This window comes from Pogoniulus pusillus, chromosome 5 (genome assembly GCF_015220805.1).
Source record: "Pogoniulus pusillus isolate bPogPus1 chromosome 5, bPogPus1.pri, whole genome shotgun sequence".
NCBI classification, from domain to species: domain Eukaryota; kingdom Metazoa; phylum Chordata; class Aves; order Piciformes; family Lybiidae; genus Pogoniulus; species Pogoniulus pusillus.
The window spans coordinates 23,506,214-23,525,435 of NC_087268.1; the positions used below are offsets into that span (position 1 = coordinate 23,506,214).

The following is a 19,222-nucleotide window of genomic DNA, read 5'->3' on the forward strand; positions in this document are numbered from 1 at the left end:
ACCCTGTCAGTATTGCCAGGCTGGCCACATCCATGACAGGGACAGCATTTGCTAACGTGATGCAGAGTGTGTATTCTATAACATAGACTAACACGAGGGCTGGGGATAATCCAGAGAAAAATATCTCCTTAGGTCTCCTGGTAGATACACTCTTGGTATGTCTGAATAAAAGAGAACGAAGACTGTGTGGAACGTCTGTTTCTTTCCCTTTGACCACTCTGATCTCGATTTTTCACAGCATTTTTGTTTGTTTATTTCTGTGTTTTAAAAAGGAACATGTAAAACCAGCATTGTATACTTTTTATCTATAGAACATTCAAAGAGCTTGTAGTCTGAACTGAGGGCAACTATTTTGCTAAGAGCCATCTGGATGTCCTGCGCTATTACATTTTTGGCAGGCTATTCTTCCAAAACTGAAGTTGTAACACCAGTAAATCTAACTCACTGACATTGTAATCCTGGCCCAAAACACACTCTGGACCTCATCTCTAGATGTACAAGTGGTGCTAGCATGTATCCAAATGTCAGATAATTGATCACCTTAGGAATTAAAGCATAGCCACCAAAGACATTAAGGTCTATTTTTCTTTGTAGCCCTTCTCACTATTATTTTTCATTGCATCATTATCTTTATCTTCTCAGGGAAGCTGAGAATTTTGAATCTGAAGAGACTTAACTTTCAGCTAGACAAGCACAAAGTTGCACATCCCCACAAACTTAAAAGATGCAATATAAAGTACAGAGTGTACCTTTATTATCCAAAAAGGATGCCTTGATTCACTAGACTGAAGATGGTAGAGTGCCGATCTACAATCAGTTCTGTCATTTTAGTAATTGAAAGTACAGTGACAACAGTCTGGCACATTCAGTTTCTATATAAAGGAGTATGCCAGACATGTCTATGGGTTTCTTCAAATGTCAAGTGAGTAGTTACTTTTTTTAGCTCACATGTGGCAATCAGTATATATAAAATCAAAGACCATTTGTATACAGATGGGTAATGACAGTGGTGTCTCTTACTGGACAGGTTTTTGCATGATATTCATATTTGAGGTTGTTTTACATGAACGCTTTACTTTGGTTAAATGAAGGATCACTCATAATTCCCTCCTAGCATATCCTACATATTTCATGATATTTTGGATTTAGGATATTTAGAATATCTACCCTGACAAAGAAAGACCTTAAGCTCCATAATACACGGTCCTGAGAAGGTACTGCAGCTAGACCTGAGCAACAAGCGCACCAGGAGCAATACAGATGTATCATTGTGATTTCCAATCAGTCAAATAACTCTGGCTAAGAAACAGATCACATTAGCCTAGAACAAGCCGATGATGACTTGACTATCCAACTGCCATTTTGCATTCCTTTACTTATTACTGTAACTAGTAAATGCCAGCAATAACGCATTCTCTAAAATATCTCTGCAGTTGGCCACTGAAACTCCGTTCACTTTAATAAATGCATTTCAACTCAAACTACATGGTTCACAGACCTTCTGAGTTAGTCAGTTCTTTAATAAAATACATTTTTCTTTTTGTAAACTGAGATCATGAAAAAACAAAGTAATATTTTTAAGAGAAGTCAGTTGTTTATAGCTACTTTCACTGACTCCTCCAACACTTTACACCTCTTCTTTATTATTAATGTATTTACAATGTTCTGTCAGAATGTACAAGCTAGAAAACAAAATCTCCCAGTGAAAATAAATGAACATTTCTACATAATATCTGAAATGCAATTTCATGCTTTCTATTCTCTCCATTAATCCTTTTTAGAAGCGAATGTTAGGTCAGTTTACAGTTTCAGTCCTCAACCAGGCCGATAATGAGGTACGATATCTATATATTCACTGTATGAGGAAGGAACGGAGGTCACTTTCAAAACTGACACTCAGTTCTTCATTTCTAATGGGGCTAAGCCTGTGCACACTTCAGGAAAATTACCTTTATCTTCACTGACTACAGATATTCAGTTCCCAGTGTAGCCAACAACTTTGCAGAAAGCTGATACAGTGATCTCTAGCACACAGCCCCCAGCAAGAAACTGCTACAAGAGAGGTTTCTGTGTCAATCTCATACGGGTGCGGCAGTTTGGGAAGTCCCAGGTTCCCTCAAGAAAGCCACAGAGACAAGACTCTCATCCCAAGGGATGGATCCTGGTCACCCCAGGATAGTGTAACATTGCTACTCCATTCTGCTTCCTGGTGTCACAGCTCATAATGCAGTGCCTGGCTGGTATCAGCCTCTTCTCTTCTCCTCCCTGCCTTTCCTCCCGTCACTTCTTTTCCCCGTGAAGAGCTCACACCCTCCTTACCTCGTGGGTTGTGTGAGGCAGAAAGCTTCCAGCTGGCAGAGAGTTCTGAGCTGCGTCATGTGGCCTGCTGAGGCCTTGTGGGCCTAAGCTGGGCAGGGCAGCTGTGGCCTACCCTCAGGTCCACTGAGGGTGGAAGGGGTTGAGGATTCTAGAAGGTTTTAGTCTGATAGACTTGGCCTGGCTTGTGGATGTATTCGTTCTACCTGATTGCCTTTTGCACATAGGCACCTGTAAACAGAATCTCCCTCTAAACCTCCAACCAGTGTTCAGCATCTCCATTCTTACTCTTCAAAAGGAACAAGAGTCATCTCTGTGCTCCAGTGCCAGGTAGCTCATGGCGCTGAGCTGCGGCAGTGGGTCAATAGAATATGTGCTAGTTTGAAGCAGGGTAGAATGTTTTGGTGAGAAGAACTAGATCATAGGGTGTGAAAGGAAAACAATGGGGATGGCTACTCCCCTCAGAGTCTTGCTGAAGAAGAAATGAAAACATTAGATAACACTCTTGCCATTTTGTCGCACTCTGCCTTGGGCTTCTGACTGAGCTGCATCTCCCTAACCTCACCTTTCATTTGGACTAACCCAGCTTTGCTTCTTAACCTCTTGGCTGAACCTCTATTCTTCTTTAGGACTGGGGTAAGGTTGAGAGGGGCAGGGAGAAGGTGCAGGGGTGGTTGAGAGCCCCTCCTGGGCACTCAGGTTTCTGGGAGGGGAGTTGTGCTTCTGTATTACTTTTACCTTGTATATTTCTGTATATAGCTGTATATACTGTAAATATCTGCTTGTATATTGTGCTAGCTGTAAATAAATAGCTTCATTCATATTTTCAGAGCTGGCTGAGTCTAGTCTGGGTGATTTCTAAAGTGTGGGGGGTGGGGAACACCCAAACCATCACAGAATATAAGAAAAAAATGGGGTTTATATGGTAGCTAATACCTGCCATTTTAGATATTTATGAAATATAATAGTTGCACCTAAAGAGTTCAGCCATGAGATCAGATTTGGGTGAAATGGTTGCCTCAGATGAAGCAACTTCCTATGCTTTTTTTTAATATATATGCCCTGTTTTGCTACTGCAACAGAAACATGGCAGAAAGTGAAACTCTGTTCCCCAGGAAATGATGCCAAGGTCATGTACTGTAAAGTGTTCTCTGACTATGTTTTCCTGTCTTACAAGCAGCTAATTTGCCATGCTACTGAAACAGACTCAAGATTTCTTTTTGCCTTTTAGCACATATTCACGTTATGCCTAGCTATGTTAATTGAAGCTGCACTCCAGAGGTACTGCAGAAAAGACATTCTCCTTGAGATCAAGTAAGGGCCAATCCCAAGGGAGAAACAGGTCTACGTGTTAACAGAAAGGGAAATTCTAGGGAGATGTTATTTCTTTTAGTACACCATATATTGCTGAAAGATTAAATTTCTCTGATGTAAAATTAATTTATAATCTTGAAAGGATTGATAGAAGCATAATTTATTGATAGATTTCACTATATTTGATTTGAAAAGTAAATTTATAAACCATGTTACCTGTTAAATTCCCCACACTTAAAAAGAGTTCTTCGAAATGGAATCTGAGGAATTCCATAATCTGCCCAAATCTGATGACGTAACAAAAATGGACTCATTTAAGGAAGACTTAAAAAACATCAAAAGAGCAGGAATGTGAAGCTAGTATATGAGAATGTGTCCCAGTGAAAGACTCCTGACATATGTGAGTACTCAGTTGAATCATTAACTACGTAACATCAGGCCTTTTAAACAATTTTAAATTATCAGTTGTTTCTAATGAAAGAGCTCAGGAAACACTTCCCCACATTTTAAGTCTTTTCTTCTAATAGAGTTTATTTTTCCCAGCAGCACTGAGGCTGTACCTTCAAAAGACCTCCAAAATAAATATACAAACCAAAAGACAGAATGATTAGGTTTACTGTGGTAGTAAAATATGTAACTCTGAAAACTTTCCAAACTGTTTTATGTCTAGAAATACTCTGAATAACTTGCTCTTTTGTGAGAATTTTCTTTGATACTTTCAGAAAGTTGCAAGCATTATGGTTACACGTTAACACAGGCAAAAATATTTCAGCAAGCATCCATGGTGGTCTCTGTAGCTGAATGCTTTGAGTCAAAGAAAAAAAAGCTCTTCTCATCACTGCATCAGCAGGAGTTTCAGAGCAACAAGTATTGAAGCTTACCTTCTTCACTGTTTGTTGCCTACTGGCTGCTTTAGAAGACTATTTAACTGTTTTCTTGATATTATAAAGAGCAAAAAAATGGCTAACCTCACACTAAAACCAAAACATGCAATTATCCTGTAGCATTTCCTTTCCGTAAGAAAACATTTATTTGTCTCACTGCACATGATTTGGCTTTCTGGAGGCTAGCTCCAGCCCTGCTGTATTCCAGATATCTTCTCAAATTCATTTAAGGAGTGACTGGAGATGCCTGTCTTGGCCCACCCACAAGATCCCTTCACGTCTTTTTCTCACTTTCCACTGACAAATTATCTCTTCCACAATCAGAAACACAGCATGAAATTAGAAAGAATGCAGCTCATTTTAGAAAACCAATTGTAGATCTGTTCTCTTTCCATCCCTTTAAGTGGAAGATTTTTCATTCTTGATGAATATTGCTGCTTCCCACTTATTTTGGGACCCTTCTGTAGGTTTCTGTTTCTCTGAGATCATTCCCTAAGACATCTCAATTGCCACGATTGTGCCACAACTGCACTTTCATAGCTTCTTTTCTTGGTGTGTCAAGAAGGCTAAGGTTCACGTTGTGCTGCAGACAAAGATATGAAGTTCTATATTTGATAAGCCATAACAATATGCTCTTAATTTGGGACACATTGGAAAAATGCATGTCCAAAGAATGCAAGGAAATTGTAAAAGAAGTAGAGATGGGTGATAAATGCTAGTGGGCAGACTTTTAATTCCTGTTATCTGCTGGGCAATGTAACTGGAAATAATTGCTGGTGGAAGAAAAAATATTGTTGGTATAGGCACAGTGCCCACTCTGACCTGTAATTTAAGGCTTTATTAAGACAGCAGATGGGTTGGGGTTCTTTTAAGAGAGAGATGCCAAATGCATAATTTGATGTAGGAAAAAACCAAGGTTGTTAACTTGTGAATTTAGTAAGACAAATGCACAAGGACAAACTTCCTGTGGAAATAAGAAAATAAAAATGACTAATCACTGAAGAGAAGAAATAAAGAAAGAAAATTAGAAGTCTGTGAACACATGTTAATTGCTGTGCTTCATATAATAAAGTACAAAATTAAGGTTTCCTAAGAATACTTGATACGTGGAAAAAAACACTATACAACAATTTACTAAAATATTTAATATTCACATACTACAACAAAAGAGGTATCAACTTTACAGTTATGCTTCTTGAGGCACTAGCTTATTGAAAAGAGAAGGTAAACTGCTCTGTTCATAGAAATAAATGCACTCTCAAAGACTGTGCATGATAAGAATTTATGTAGATAATCTTTATATTAAAGAGTTTGTTTTAATGATGGAGAGAGGGCTTTTCAGCCAAATAATGTGGAAATATTGTGGTGGAGGGGCAGCAGCCCCAAAACTGAGGCTTACCTATGCCTCTACATGCCCAGACATGTTTTTCTGCCAGGACCCACAAGGCAGCAAACAAATTGTGTAACACACACACGCCCAGCCCGTGTACCCCTGGGGTCCGCCCAGGTAATCCCCTATTGGGAGGGTCCAGGCATGTCTCTATTGCCTATTGGGGCGAGGTTTGGCTTACGGCCAACCTGATTGGTCATTTTAGATGTCCAACGAGCCACAAATCTCGGCCCCAGAGCCTATAAGTGGGGTGCACAGCAGCACCACATGTTCAGTCTGTTCAGACAGTCCAGACTGTTTACCAGTTCAGAAGCTTAGAGCATTTAGACTCAGCTCTGATCCACAGCAGCACCTTGCTGCACTGACCTGCTTGCATTGGCCTAGACAAAGGATCAGGCCTCACTCACCTGCAAGCATTACCGAGGCCCAGACCTCATGCATTGATCTCAAGGCGCAGTCAAGCTACCTGCGAGCCCTTTGAGAAGCAGAGCACATTCATGCCTGCACCATACATATATGGGAAGCCAAGAAACCCCCTGCCTAAGCCTAGAGCTATCTCGATTCACCTACGGAGTTAAATCTCCATGCAGCATGGCATAGACTACTTGCCAGCTATCCTGTAAGTCTGGAAAGACCCAGGCCCAGCAGACCCTCAGGCTGTCTGCAAACCTACGAACGCAGCCTGCTAGATGCGTGACCATGTCAGAAGCTACACGGACAAATCCTTCTCCTGCATCGGGAAATTACTGCCAGCTGATCATCCCTGGACACACACAGCATCCAGAAGCCGCAGCTCCAAGGCAGAGATTACCCCAGGAGAGAAGGTTAGAGAAATACTGTTACCCCAGAGACTGGGAGAACCCTTATCAATTCCCCTTGCAAGCCGGGACAGACTCCAGCTATACCAAGACCCCAAGTACTGGGCACACGCTGAGACAGAATCCTGGGAGGGTGATTAATGATTAATAGTCAAGAGCAACACATCCAAATAAGCTTTAATACTTTTGTAATATAAGTTATCTCTACCTGAAGAGCACACACAGTTACAGCCCTTGCTGGGCAAACACTAGAGTGGTTAAGAGACATTAAGCCTAAGGAAATATTTCTCTCTGTCAATAATTGTTAATAATTTGATATTTCCAGTTAATAATCAATCCCTGTAAATATATCTCAAGCTATTTTCATAAACTTGCAATGAAACGGATTTCATAGTGGTTGGGGGTGGTGTAAATTTGTAAATATTAATTTTAATAAATAATTTTATAAAAAATCAAAACCACCTCAAATTAATTTCTCACCTCCCCCTAACAGGGGAGGAATAGAGAAATCCCCTCCATGACAAATATATTCTGAAACATCTGATATGCCATTGTCAAGCTAGAAAAGTATAGGCTACCATGTTTTTCTGTGTATTGTCACTCAGCACAATAAAACCCTTGTAGAGGAATGGGAGACAGGGCAGTGATGGCAAAAAAGGCAAAACAAATAAAAACAAACCCCACACACATATCTCAGGCTGAAGGATCAGTTACACTGGAATCTCACACAGAATCATGAGTGAAAGAATATATGGTAAGGAGGCATGTGGCAAACCAGATGGGTTAAAGTCCTCTTCCAATTGTTCCCCTAAAATATATATTTTTAGAGTATCTCCTGAGGCTGCTATATCTTACAAATCCAGATGCCATTTGATTATGCACCTGTCTAGTACTCAACTGTCCAAAAAAGTTGTTCTCTTACCCTTTAAAACACTCTGGTGGGGAATACAAAGTTACAAACTTGTCGTTCCTTCTCTGAAACTATTAAAGTCATCAGTGTGTTCTCCAAGGTTGCAAAGGAAACCTACAGTTCACCAGTGACTTAAATCCTATCATTTCAAACTCTCCCCCACTTGAAACCATCTTGCCACCTACCAGTGAACATTTTCAAGGGTCAAAATAAATACATACAATTCTGCAATTGTGCTTTTCCTCAAAGGAAGCACCAACTCAGTGGTTGCATTCTACACCTGAATACAGGGAGTCTACAAAGACCTTAAGCACCTCACACCCAGTTATTCACCAGCTGACTTCCTTACACTGTTCTTTCCAAGATAAACCTGACACAGAGGCAGCTAAAACTGAGCAATGGAGACTTAGACACACTGATGCCACTCAGCTTTGGAGGCAAATATTGGTTCCTACATGTCTTTCATTCAGCAGAATAGACATACTCAGGTCATAAAGACTAAATTCATCATAGAATCATAGAATCATAGAATCAACCAGGTTGGAAGAGACCTCCAACATCATCCAGTCCAACCTATCACCCAGCCCTAACCAATCAACTAGACCATGGCACTAAGTGCCTCATCCAGGCTTTTCTTGAACACCCCCAGGGACGGTGCCTCCACCACCTCCCTGGGCAGCCCATTCCAATGGCAATCACTCTCTCTGTGAAGAACTTCTTCCTAATATCCAGCCTATACCTACCCTGGCACAACTTGAGACTGTGTCCCCTTGTTCTATTGCTGGTTGCCTGGCAGAAGAGGCCACCCCCCACCTGGCTACAATGCCCCTTCAAGTAGTTGTAGACAGTAATAAGATCACCCCTGAGCCTCCTCTTCTCCAGGCTAAACAGGCCCAGCTCCCTCAACCTCTCCTCATAGGATTTGTGTTCCAGGCCCCTCACCAGCTTTGTTGCCCTTCTCTGGACATGCTCCAGCACCTCAACATCTTTCTTGAATTGAGGGGCCCAGAACTGGACACAGCACTCAAGGTGTGGCCTGACCAGTGCTGAGTACAGGGGAAGAATAACCTCCCTTGTCCTACTGGCCACACTGTTCCTGATGCAGGCCAGGATGCCATTGGCTCTCTTGGCCACCTGGGCACACTGCTGGCTCATCTTCAGCTTACTATCTATCAGTACCCCCAGGTCCCTTTCTTCCTGGCTGCTCTCCAGCCACTCAGTCCCCAGCCTATAGCGCTGCTTGGGGTTGTTGTGGCCAAAGTGCAGGGTTCTGCACTTGGCCTTGTTAAATCTCATCCCATTGACCTCTGCCCACCTACCTAGCCTGTCCAGGTCCCTCTGCAGGGCTCTCCTACCCTTCAACAGATCAACACCTGCTCCTAGTTTGGTGTCATCTGCAAACTTACTGATGCTGGACTCAATGCCCTCGTCCAGATCATCAATAAAGATATTGAACAGGAGTGGGCCCAGTACTGATCCCTGGGGAACACCACTAGTGACTGGCTGCCAACTGGATGTGGCACCATTCACCACCACTCTCTGAGCTCTGCCATCCAGCCAGTTCTTGATCCAGCACAGAGTGAATCTGTCCAAACCATGAGCTGCCAGTTTGGCTAGGAGCTTCTTGTGGCAGACTGTGTCAAAGGCTTTGCTGAAGTCCAAGTAGACTACATCCACAGCCTTCCCCACATTCACCAGGTGGGTAACCTGATCATAAAAGGAGATCAGGTTGGTGAGGCAGGACCTGCCCTTCCTAAACCCATGCTGGCTGGGCCTGATCCCTTGGCTATCCTGTAGGTGCTTTGTGATGGCACCCAAGATGACCTGTTCCATCACCTTGCCTGGCACTGAGGTCAGGCTCACAGGTCTGTAGTTTTCTGGCTCCTCCTTACGACCCTTCTTCTGGATGGGTATCACATTGGCCAGCTTCCAGTCTTCAGGGACCTCTCCAGTGAGCCAGGACTGTTGATAAATGATGGAGAGTGGCCTGGCCAGCTCAGCTGCCAGCTCTCTCAGCACCCTAGGGTGGATCCCATCCGGTCCCATGGACTTGTGAGGATCCAAATGACGCAGCAGGTCCCTTACTGCTTCCTCATGGATCAGAGAGGGACTGTACTGGTCCCTGACTCCATCCACCACTTCAGGAGTCCAGCTGTCCTGGAGACAACCTGTCCCACTATTGAAGATTGAGGCAAAGAAGGTGTTAAGCACCTCTGCCTTTTCCTCATCCTTTGTCACTATGTTCCCCTCTCTATCTAGTAAGGACTGGAGGTTTTTCTTGGCCCTTCTCTTGCCATTCATATATTTAAAGAAACACTTTTTATTTTCCTTGACAGCCGTGGCCAGCCTGAGCTCCAAGTGGGCTTTTGCCTCTCTAATTTTTCCTCTACAAGACCTAGCAACTTCCTTGAACTTCTCCTGGGACACCTCCCCTCTTCTCCAAAGGTGATACACTCTCTTTTTAATCTTTAATTCCTTCAGCAGCTCCCTGCCCATCCAGCCTGGCTGCCTCCCTCGTCGGCTCATCTTCCAGCTCAGTGGCACTGCCTGCTTCTGTGCCTTCAGGAGTTCTTTCTTGAAGCAGGTCCAACCTTCCTGGACCCCTTTGTTTCTAAGGGCTATTTCCCAAGGAACTTTCTGAATTAGTTCCTTAAATAGGCTGAAGTCTGCCCTTCGGAAGTCCAGTGTGGAGACTTCAGCCTATTTAAGGAACTAATTAATCATAACACAGGTAGAATCCAAAAAGAGAGCCCAATGCACTGGATGACAGAAACCATGTAAATAAATGAAGCAGCAGTGAGTGGGGACGTTATATGCTGTGTTCATGGGATGTGAATAGGTGTTACTGTCATTAAACAAAGCAAGGCACAATGAAGCCAACTGTGCACAAACTAATGGAAAGGGCTTATTTTTAAAAGTCCTCAAAACAGTCTCAAAACATTCCTGAGAACAAGATCGTTTTGTCATGCAGGCGTAGAGACACATTCTCTAGGGAGAGCCTCAGCTTTACAGAAACATTCTGGTTGGAAAAGACCTTCAGGATCACCAAGAGCTATACTCAAGCCCTTCCAGTTCTTGGCTCCAAAGCAGTTGGAGCAGCCCAGTACCCTTCTGCTCAACTAGCTCAAACAAAACCAGGCTGCTCTGTTTCTCTATTACTGGAAGCAGACATTGAAGGGAGGTTAAGATTCTACATTTAAAAATGTTGTTGCCCCAAGACTGAGGTGGCTTCATGAGGTGAGCCTCTGTGCATTAGGTGGTTTGCCACTCAAAATAGCTTTGTCTCCTTTTAAGACGCTGCTTTCCAAGACAAAGTTAATAAAATTCCATCTCCCTATAGATTTATAGTCAATTCTTTATTGATATGAGATTCATATTAAATAACTTACTTAGGTTAGTAGTTCTTCATTTTCTCTGGTCTATGGAGAAGTGACACCAGATAGCTGACTGCCATTTGCCAGGCCATTCAATGACAATTTCAGAAGTCCATGCTATTCCTTCCAGTTTTATATGAGCACATTGCACTTACATGCATAAACTCCATCACTCCCCAGTTGGGGAAATTCGAAAGTAGCCTAGCAGAAAGTTTCAGTATTTAATATTGTTAAGACATGTACAGTCACCAGCACCACACAGCTGTAAATTTAACCAGGAAAGTAGTTGCTTCTTTCTGATAGAAGAGGCTATGGAGGTTGTATTTGTTCCATTTGTGTGTGTTTAGGCAGGGATACACTACAAAGGAAAGTCATGGGGTTAGTACAATGCTTTTAAGTTGCTTTCTGTGGTACATGGACTCAGGCCGATCCTGCCACCAGTAATTAACTCCAGAGTAGTATTTTTGCCAGTATTTTTTCCTGTGTATGGATGTGGTGGAGGGGATTTCTCTTATTCCTCCCTATTAGGGGGAGGTGAGAAATTAATTTGAGGCAGTATTAAATTTTTATAAAATTATTTATTAAAATTAATATTTACAAATTTGTACCACCCCCAACCAGTATGTAATTAAGTTCTTTGTGCAAATTTATGAAAACAGCTGGGATACATTTACAGGGATTTGATTATTAAATGGAAATATCAAATTATCAACAACTATAGACAGAGAGAAAGATTCCCTTAGGCTTAATGCCTCTTAACAACTATACTGTCTGCCCAGCAAGGGCTGAAACTGTGTCTGCTCTTAAGACAGAGGTAACTTATATTACAAAGGAATTAAAGCTTGCTTAAATGTGTTTCTCTTAAGTATTAATCATTAATCACCCTCCCGGGATTGTGTCACAGCGTGTGCCCAGTATTCAGGTCTTGGTGAGGCTGGAATCTGTCCCGGCTTGCAGGAAACATGATAAGTGTTCCCAATCTCTGGGGTAAACAGAATTTCTCTGACCTCTCCTGGTGTGGTCTCTGCGTTGGTGCTGCTGCTTCTCGATGCCGTGTGTCCAGGGATGGTCAGCTGGCAGGATTTCCAGGTGCAGGAGAAGGATTTGTCCGTGTAGCTTCTGACACGGTCTCACAGCCAGCAGGCTGTGTTTGTAGGTTAGCAGACAGTCTGGAAGGGTCTGCTGGGCCTGGATTTTTCCAGGCTTACAGGACAGCTGGCAAGCAGGGTCTATGCCGGGCTGCAGGGAGACTTGAGCTCCGTAGATAAATGCAGGATAGCAAGCCAGTGTGTACGGCTGCTCTAGGCTCAGGCAGGGGGCTCTCAGCTCCCCATATATGTATGAAGAGCAGGTGTGCATGCGCTCTGCTTTTCAAAGGGTTTGCAGGCAGCTTAACTGCGCCCTGAGATCAGTGCAAGAGGGCTGAGCCTCAGTAATGTTTGCAAGAGAGTAAGGCCTGATCCTGTGTCTAGGCCATGCAAGCAGGTCAGGGCAGCAGGGTGCTGCTATGTGGATCAGAGAGCTGAGTCTGAACCTCTAAGTCTGAACTTCTGAACACTCTGAACACTCTGAACATGTGGTGTTCCTTTGCACCTCTCTTTATAGACTCTGAGCCGAGATTCGTGGCTCATTTGGCCATCTAAAGGGACCAATCAGGTTGGCAGTAAGCCAAACCTTACCTTAATAGGCAGTAGCTGTTTGCCTGGACCCTCCCAATAGGGGATTACCTGGGCAGACCCCAGGGGTACATGGACTGGGCATGTGTGTGTTACACAACCTGTTTACTGCCATAGGTCCCTGGCAGAAAAAACATGTCCAGGCATGTAGAGGCATAGAAAGGCCTCAGTTTTGGGGCTGCTGCCCCTCCACCAGAACGGAAGAGAAATCATAACACTAACCCAGCCACATTACCTCAATGTATTTTGCTTTTTTTTCATGTCATGGAAGGCCTGGACAGGCCAGAACAGGCCTGAGTATGTTCTGGTTTGCCCAGACATGTTTTTCTGCTCTCCCTTCTTCCGTTGTTGGGAGAAGCAACCATTGGAAAGGAAAACAAAAGGCCCTGGTGCCACCATGTCTGTCCAAACTTGTTTACAGGGTACCTGCACATGTTTATACACTTGTTTGTGTTCTGCCCTAAAAGAGTAAAGCAAGCCCTGACTTCATCTAGTATAGTTAAGCTTGGCAAAGTACCATTCTGATTGGCTAATCTGTGTCCAAAGTCTCATTAGACTCAGGCTACACTGATAAAAAGAGATGAGCAGGTAGAGCCAACGTGCTTGCTGCTGCTGCCATTGCTGTTCTGCCTTAATGTGCTCTCTGCTTCTGGCAGTGCTACTGCCTCATTGCATCCTGCCATGCTCTGTGGCATTATATCTGCTTAGCTATAAGCTAGCTTTGCTGCATAACAAGTCCTGATGGTGTGGGCTTGTCAACAGAAACTGCTTTGAGTTTACCAGGAATAGGCCTCAGGTGCCTCCATGCAATAGGCTTGATTAGCTTGCATGACATCATGCTAAGACTGCACATCTGCAAGACATCCTGCTTGAAAGTCTTCTAACAAGACTAGGAAGCCCTGGCAGGGACACACACATTGTCCAGAAGGAACCAGGACCAGACCAGAGGTTGTTTGCTTTCTTCCAGCACCCCTCTAAGAGCCTGGGAAGATCAGAAGCCTCATCGGCTGAGAAGACATCAACAGAATTCCCTGCAAGTGTTTGGGTACTGTAATTAACCCCAGGGAACCTGGAGATACAATAATTTTGTGAGTAAATACTCAAAGCCTCTTTAGGGAAACTCTGTAACTGAACCCTAGCTGTCCGCCTTAAAGCAGAAAGGAGCTTCCTGAGTCCATCTAGTGGGCAAGCAGTATAACTGACTGCAAGATCACCTCTTTCCAGTTCTGATGGTTTAATGTTTTGTTACTGCTAGTTATTTCTTGAGTGTTCCAGATTCTGTCATTCCTTTGAATAACATTTTCATGACCATTGTAAAGAAACTAATTATTATTAAAAAATTACCCAGAGGGTAGCAAGAGTCATGAATATCAAAATTAATAAGCAATATTAATTTTGAAAAAAATCTTATCTTGCATCCATTAATACCCCTCCATTACAATTCAATCTGCATTTATTTAATTTCTGAATATTGTTCTAAAATTGGTAAAGGGTTCACTTCTATTTCCATTTTGTTTTTCATTTTCCCAATTTCAGTAACAAGGTGGACAAAAATAAATGTTTTGCTGAAAGTCTTAATATATTTCTTTCTGAGATTGCAAAACATTCTCCAACATTGAACATTTTCCATTGCAAAGAATAAACTGTGCAAGGTTTCTGGCACAATTTTTCTGACATTAATTGCTTTAAAATTTCATGGATTATAAAATCTCCTTTCACCAGAAGAACTGAACAACTATTTCATGGTGTACACAAACGCCAACCTGTAAGTAGCAGACAAATGGAAGGCCAGTAAAAAGACACATGAAAGTGCAAGGGCTAACACTGATTTCCGCTTTTACCTATCAGCAGCAATATACATTCACACTTTTCTTCACTTGAGCATCTCCAGGCTTGCTGTTGTAGCAGGAAAGAAAAGCTCATTTCCAATTGGATGACTTATGACAATGCAGAAAAAAGATGAGTCTTTTCTAGAGCAATTTTCTATTGACTGTTATTCTCCAAAACATATTTCATAATGCCCAGTTACAAAGTTTTACTTTAGAAATGTTTCTTTAAGCAATTCGTATTTCAGTTGCCTATTGTCATGGATTGAGTTGAATCTGCTGCTCTTATTCACACCATGCTGCAGCCATGCCAGCTTCAGAAATGAAAGTGCTAACTGGAGCAAAATATTATTTGCTTTAAAGTTTAGATTGTGACATGGGAGGCTTCCTATTCTGGTTGCTGCTTCTGGGTTCCAAGTTCTTGGATGTTGGCTTTTTTTCCACAACAGTGAGGTGTGTGGGAGTAGGGTAGCTGCTGGGTTTGTTTTTCTGTTTTATGCTGATTTTTTCCTGTATTTCACTGCGCTGCTGATGTAAATAGGTTAAGACAAGGTAATCCTGCATTGTATTATTAGATTAACTAGATTATTAGCTAAGGTAATTATGCATTATAACATATTAAACTGATGTCATCTCTTTATCTCAACCCTGAGTTGCTCTTCCCCTCAGTTTTGTGTTGGGGAAGCAGACTGGTTAGGCCTTGAGCCAAACCATTACATCTCTGAAAGGGAAAAGTTATTGGAGCAGCTTCAATATCAAAAACTAGTTCACAGTGAATAACATGGAAGAAGCAGCCATGCTTTTTGCTAATGGAACCCTGCATGAATCCCAACTTTTTAATTTTCTAGCATAACAGTACGAATGAAGACAGGGGATCCAAATTGTTCTAAGCAGATTTTTCTCATTCTTAAAATGTGTAATGAAAGCCTCGAGAAAGGTGGCTGAAATAGTTTTGAAGGCAGTAATTGTGTGAAAATGAACTATGAGATGTGAGAATTCTTGAAAACAGCCATTGAACAACTGAATTTTTAATTATGCATTTTTTATAAAGCAACCATCAGCTGTAGTTGATAAATACCTACATATAATTCAGCTATCATTAGAGCGATCAAAGCTTGAGGAGCTGCCCTAATGCAATTTATCTCTGTCTCTAAAATCATAAAGAACACTCACAGCTGCAAAATAGTCATCTGTTGCAACTTTGCTCACTTGAATTTAGTGACCTTCCTAATTAAAGTGGCACTACTAGCCTGGGAGAAATCAGTGATCAAATAGTAAACCAAAGATTTTTTTTCATCTGAACCTTCATTTGAGATTCTTTTCATCTTATTCTGATTACAACATACAGATTTAGGAGTGCTTTAGAGAGTGAGGCTGAGCAATCACAACAGCAGACATGAGAATTCTTCTACCTGATGTTGTTTGATAATAAGCCAACACTAATTATTTTAAAAGTGAAAAAAAGTTCTACAAGTTTTGGGGGGGGGGGGGGGGGGTGTTGGTTTGGGGTGGGGCTTCGGGATTTTGGGCTTTTTTTTAAGGCTTTGAGGGGATAGTCTGGACAGTTGCCAGTGCTGTACTGGCCAATGAATCTAAATTTGAAGAAAACTGGCCATTAGTGTGTATGAAAGAATGAAGACTAAATGTACAACTGACATTCTTACCTAAAGCATGAGCATCTCTGTAGATGAGGGTCAGCAAAAGCAACTGAACATTCTTTAAAGAATTTATGTACATATATCATACTTTCAACAGCTATAAAATGCCTGTGTTCAGGAGAGCAACTCAGGAAAGCACTGACTACATTTGCTGAAGTGCTTCAGACATCATAAGTGCATAAAGATATGCTATGGAACAAACTAAGTCTTTCTTAGCTGAGGCAACAGGTGAGTCACCTCAGGAGATAGATGGAGGGGCCTGTAGTGATAGCTGAGATGGTATTCGAACACTGAACTTCCACACTGCAGAACAGAATACTGTTGGGTGTAGGCAGAATGAGAATAGTATTCTGGATGGCTGCACATTTCACACATTCTGTTGAAGCTGTGTCATCAGAAAGATGTTTCATGGAGCCAGAACAACAGGGAAAAAGATCATTTTACAATCTATTGTTACTTGCAAAGTTATCTGAAGAGCGGGAGACAAGCAAGAGTTTATACACTTCAGTTGGAAGGAAGGAAGGAAGGTAGGAAGGAAGAAAGAAAAGAAAGAAAGAAAGAAAGAAAGAAAGAAAGAAAGAAAGAAAGAAAGAAAGAAAGAAAGAAAGAAAGAAAGAAAGAAAGAAAGAAAGAAAGAAAGAAAGAAAGAAAGAAAGAAAGAAAGAAAGAAAGAAAGGAAAGAAAAGAAAGAAAGAAAGAAAGAAAGAAAGAAAGAAAGAAAGAAAGAAAGAAAGAAAGAAAGAAAGAAAGAAAGAAAGAAAGAAAGAAAGAAAGAAAGAAAGAAAGAAAGAAAGAAAGAAAGAAAGAAAGAAAGAAAGAAAGAAATTGCAAATCTTTGCTCTTCTACCTTAGTTCTCCAACCCTCTCTAAGAAAGCACTTTCTGTCCCCAGCCTCCACCTTCACAGAGGTATTTAGGGCTATGCAAAAGTCTGTGCTTAAAAGCACACCCTATGCCAATAAATGTAATCTTTCCTAATTTGGATACCCCAGAACTCAGACAGGTGCCCGTTAGAAACAATGAGATGGGAAAGAATCTCAGGATTTCCCAGGTGTTTGGGTGGGCTGGGAGGCAGTCAAGCGTATGGATTACATTCACAGAGACAGGTGATGAACGCCCATGTCTGGGATGAATGCCACAGCATTTAAGACCTCTCACTTCAATTTAACAGGCATTGAAATGGATCAGGAAAAAGGCACATTTACACCACACCTTGAAAGTCTCCATAATATCTGAGAAACAATTCTTTCTTATAGCAAAGACTGGTTATTCTAGACAGTTGAGTAAAATCTGATACTCAACACTGTTCAGTTGTGTTTCTACACAGAAAATTAAAGAGATTAGAAATATGGGCAGCAAGAGAATGTGACATAAAAACACATTTACATGGGTGAGAATTTTCAAGTAGATCAAAAGATAACGTAATTAAGTACAAATGGCTTAAACTAATTAAGATGAATAGCAGGCAAATGGAAGCAGATGATTGAAGCATAACACCTGCTGCCACAGGTGACATCTATGTTATCTATGTATATTAATAACCTGACTCGTCTCCATTCCTATCAGAGATCCAAATAGTAAAGTCTATTAATCACAGCCAATCCCCCACTCCTGCCAGATATATTTTCATTTATGCACCCAAGTGACATGTACTCCACAAACTGACGGATAAGGAACATTAGGAACTGCATGGACAAGTCAGTATAAAGTTGGTCTAAATTATAAGCCCAAAATTATAGTGGTAACAGCCCCAAATCTTGGAATGAGTGTTTAGTTCAGATAAATTAGGAAACACAGTTCTACTGTGCGATTAAGAGTTTCTACATGGAAATAGTTTTCGTATATTGAAGGTGAGATTCTTAATGTCACCAGATGTTATGGGATATGACTTGTCCCATTATAGAAATTGTAAATATACCAAACACAGCATCAACATCAATTAAATGACTCAGACTGACTTCGTAATTATTGGGTTTCAGAGGAAAAAATACAGCCATCTCTGAATATGGAGTTATAATAGCAACATCATTATACTTAATGTTATTTTAAAAAAAAAGAAAACATTTTCAGACTCAAGAGAAGTTCTTGTGACTTGGATCAAGAGCTCAGGTTGCAGAAGGCTGGCTTTATGATAGAAAATTTAACTATCTAGAATGAAATCTGCTCAAAATGTGATTAAAGGAAGAAGAAAAACAACAAATCACAGTCTGTATGTTCTTGGTAGGCATTTTCAAGATCCTTGCAGCTAATTTTTCCTAAAGAATCTCTCCAAAATAGACAACTTTGGTGGCAGTAAACAAGAATTTCTTTGTAGTTGTTGCTCTGACGTTGTGAGGCCTTAGCTACAGGAGTGAAAGCACAAATATCCTGCCTTTTCTGATCTGTGCAGTCTTTTATTTCCATGCACTGTAAATGGAAGAGAGTTCTTTCAGATTACACAGAGTGGTAGGATTTGGAAGGGATCTCTGAAGATCAGTCCCTCTGAGAGGATTCAACCCTCCTGCTAAAGCAGGTTGGCCTTGACCAGGTTGCACAGGAATGCATGCAGGCATGTTTTGAGAGTCTCCAGAGAAGGAGAGCACAACTTCTTTGGGCAGCCTGTTCCAGTGCTCCACCACCCTCAAAGTAAAGGAAATGTTTCCTTATGTTCAGATGGAACCTCCTGTGTTCTCGTTTGCGCCCATTGCCCCTTGACCTATCACTGAGCACCACTGAAAGGAGTCTAGCCCTGTTCTCTTGACACTGTAGGCATTGATAAGATGCCCTTTCAGTCTTTCTTTCTCCAGGTAAAACAGCTCCAGTTCTCTCAACCTCACAAGAGCAATGCTTCAGTCCCTTAAATCACCTTTCTTATCCTTCTTTGGACGTTATGCAGTATGTCTTCCCTGAACTGAGAAGCCCAGGACTGAATGTGGCACTCCAAGTGTGTGTCCTCACTAGGGCAGAGTAGAGAGTGAGGAGAACATCCCTCAAGTCACATAGACCTTAGTAGAATGTAGCAAAACTTCACTGCAACTCCCTCTGCCAGGTAAAAGGGAAACTGAGGAAAAGAAATGA

General features: G+C 41.7%; 1 protein-coding gene across 3 annotated transcripts in view; it reads right to left on the reverse strand.

The window, feature by feature from the left end:
• GABRG3 (gamma-aminobutyric acid type A receptor subunit gamma3) overlaps positions 1 to 19,222 on the reverse strand; it is a 356,600-nt gene that overhangs the window by 169,410 nt on the left and 167,968 nt on the right. The gene's annotated exons all lie outside the window — the stretch shown is intronic.